The following is a 3,556-nucleotide window of genomic DNA, read 5'->3' as shown; positions in this document are numbered from 1 at the left end:
TGGCAAAGGGTAGGGGCTGGACATCTCTTCCTCACCTATGTCACCATAATGGCAGATAAGTTGCTGGGCCAGCTCTCCCATGCTCACACCCTCGAGCTAGCTCACCTGCATCATCATCACAAGGCCAGCCATACTGTGCGGCCGAGATGAAGTGCAGGGCCTGCTCTTCTTAGTGCTGCAGCAGGTGAGGGGCAGGGACAGCTATTCTGTCTCATGACCCTGTTGGGACCAACTCTCCAGCCTGGTGTAGATGCTGAGGGTAAAATGGAGGACAAGGGGTCTCTCCCTCACTGAGGCCACCACATAGCAGGCAAGGGGCAGGGCCTTGTGTTGCTGTTGTTGTTGTCGTTGTCATTGTTGCTGTTGCTTTACTCATTTATTGATTTTTATTTTATGTGCATCAGTGCTTTGCTTGCATATATGTCTGTGTGTCAGATGCCCTGGAACTGGAGTAGCAGACAGTTGTGAACCACCATGTGCTTGCTGGGAATTGAACCTGGGTCCTCTGGAAGAGCAGCCAGTGCTCTTAACCACTGAGCCATCTCTCCAGCTCCTTGTTACGTCTTATAAGCATTGATTTGCTCAAGTAGTTACTTGGATGACAGATTAGTTCATTGCAGCACATACTTTTTAAAAGAACAAACTGTAGCCATCTGGTTTACCATCACATCAACACATACTCAGCACTCAAAAGTAATTGTGGAAAAGAAAAATCAGAGAAATTGTCTTAGTCGGGGTTACTATGGCTGTCCTGAAACACCATGACCACAGCAACTTGGAGAGGGAAGGGTTTCTTAGGCTAATACTTCTTTGACACCTTTCATCACTGAAGAAAATCAGAACAGGAACTCAAACAGAGTAGGAACCTGGAGGCAGGAACTGAGGCAGAGGCCATGGTGGGTACTGCTTACTGGCTTCCATGTCATGGCTTGCCCAGCCTGCTTTCGTTTAGAACCACCTGTCCAGGGTTGGCCCCACCCATGATGGACTGGGCCCTCCCCCATCAATCACTAATTTTAAAAATGCCCTACAGGGTTACCTAAGTCTGATCTTATGAAAGCAATTTCTCAATGGAGGCTCCTTCCTCTTGGATGACTCTAACTTGTGTCAAGTTGACATGAAACCAGCTAGCACAGGAATACGATGGAAAGGTGATGTAAAGGAAAGAGAGGAGGTGACGAGAAAGAAAGAACAATAGGGGCAGAAGAGACAAAGGCAGGGTAGGAGGAGACCCTGGTACTGGGGGCCCAGTGATGTCAGAATTTTATCTGAGGCATGGATATGAAAATATGGAGAAGTCTTTACCATTGCTCAAGACGTTGACCACCCCCAATAACAAGGTCCTTTTCCCAGAAAAATCTCTTCTTTTCTCTCACTCTAACTGGTTCTCTGAGGAGGAAATTCAGCAGCTCCATTTAGTGATCATGTGCTAGCATCCACTGACAAGCCATTCTGTGTTGTACAGAGATCAAAGCCAGGGAACTAATCTCTGTGTTTTTCTCACAGGCCTTTGAGCTCGGCACAATGATGTACTAGCCATGGTTTGTTAGCAGGCAATTTATTGGCCTGACCAGGCAAATTATTGACCGTGTGTTCACCTCACGCTCTAGATGAGGAATAAGGAAGAAGATGCTTAGTGGGCCCCCATCAGGACATACTTCTTTGACGGTGTTGCCACTCAGGGCCCAGCTAGTTACTGGCTCTCTCAGAAACCTAACACTGAAGGGAAGGAAAGATACCATCTGATAACAGTTCTACCTCCCAGGCCCAAAACTCAACTCACAGATTATGTGGACCTCTCTGGGTAGCTGACGAATATTGAAAACCCATTCTTCAGGTATCATGCTTTCTCTCCAGACCCTTCCTGATGAGGGTCCTCCAGCACCTCATAGATCAGAGCTATCACAGGAGGTGCAGAGAGAAGAGGCCCACAGAGACGTGGGTGAGGTCATTTTGCATGGACCTGGTTCAGCCTCACTTTCGGGAGGCTTCTTGTTACAATGCACATCAAGCACACTCTAGGCAGATGTCCCCCTCAGACACGGAGAACATTACTAAGGATGTGAAAATGTTCCCAGCGTGGCTTGCTACAGCACTTTATGGGATGTGAGAATGCCATTTGTAATTGTTAGGAATTTGGAAAGGCTTTTCAGAATGGAAGCTGCCAGTGTCTCCGGGGATTCTCGGAGCTGTTCATATAGCAACATTTGCACTAGTCATTCCAGATGTGAGCGCCTTTCCTGGTCTATATAAGTGAGAGGGGTTGAGGGTATTTCACGGAGAGAAAACGATCTCTAAAGAGTGAGAGGCAGAGGGACCTACCTCCCCCTCAGTCCCTCCCTGTCATCATAGAAAACAGTATCTTCTCTCATCGCTAACACCCTGGCACTTACGGTCTCCTTTATTTCCATCTACTACTTAGGGCGAGCCCCTCAGCCAGATCGTGAGCCCTTTGCAGCGGGGAGTCCTGTTTATGTCTGACTCCTCTTTGTATCACTACATCACCAAACATCTTGTGCTAGAGACATTAGAAGCAGTTTTGTTTTAGCTCTTGGGTCATTGGTGCATTCCATATGTTAAAAAGATGGCATATTTGGGAACTTAAAACTCCAGTGTGGCTTTCCAGCCTCCGCCTCGGACCCTGCAGCCGCCGCGATGTTGATGCCCAAGAAGAACCGGATTGCCATCTATGAACTCCTTTTTAAGGAAGGGGTGATGGTTGCCAAAAAAGACGTCCACATGCCCAAACACCCCGAGCTGGCAGACAAGAACGTGCCCAACCTTCACGTCATGAAGGCCGTGCAGTCTCTCAAGTCTCGAGGCTATGTGAAGGAGCAGTTTGCTTGGAGACATTTCTACTGGTGCCTCACGAATGAGGGCATCCAGTACCTCCGAGATTACCTGCACCTACCTCCGGAGATCGTGCCCGCCACCCTGCACCGCAGCCATTCCGAGACAGGCAGGCCTCGGCCCAAAGGTCCAGAGGGTGAGCGGCCTGCAAGATTCACAGGAGGGGAGGCAGACAGACACCTACAGAAGAAGCCAGAAGGAGCGCTGTGCCCCCTGGAGCTGACAAGAAAGCTGAGGCTGGGGCTGGCTCAGCAACGGAGTTCCAGTTTTGAGGAGGTTTCGGTCGTGGATGTGGTCAGCCGCCTCAGTGAAGTTGGAGATTATGTTGTGTTGAATAAACTTTAAAGAAAAACGTGAAAAAAAAAAAAAAAAAACAACTCCAGCGTGCCTGCTGTGGGCCAGGGAATGTTAGGGGATCTTGGCTGCTACGGCACTAAACATGGTGGAGATGGTCCTAATACCATGCAAATTGCTAACAGTTCCGGCAGCTAACCTGCACCAAGTGCGTATTTTATGCAGAGTGTCATCTGCACAGTGGATGCGTCTAATCTCGATTTTCCTGATAGTAACCCTGATAAAGTATTACGGTTTGCCCCCAACGTTATTATTAAATATTTTATTATTAATTTAAGATATGAAATATTTTATTCATTTTTAAGGATTTTTTTATACAATGTAATTTGAACATATCACCCACAATTCTTCC

At 47.7% G+C, this 3,556-nt stretch overlaps 1 pseudogene across 1 annotated transcript; it reads left to right on the top strand.

Moving 5' to 3' along the window:
* The first annotated feature begins 2,624 nt into the window (after nucleotides 1-2,624).
* Nucleotides 2,625-3,224, top strand: LOC116909384 (annotated as a pseudogene). The gene has a single exon (XR_004389069.1). The product of XR_004389069.1 is annotated as a 40S ribosomal protein S10-like (transcript).
* The last annotated feature ends 332 nt before the right edge of the window (nucleotides 3,225-3,556 follow it).

This window comes from Rattus rattus, chromosome 9 (assembly GCF_011064425.1).
Source record: "Rattus rattus isolate New Zealand chromosome 9, Rrattus_CSIRO_v1, whole genome shotgun sequence".
Lineage (NCBI taxonomy): Eukaryota > Metazoa > Chordata > Mammalia > Rodentia > Muridae > Rattus > Rattus rattus.
This window is presented reverse-complemented; position numbering and strand designations above follow the sequence as displayed.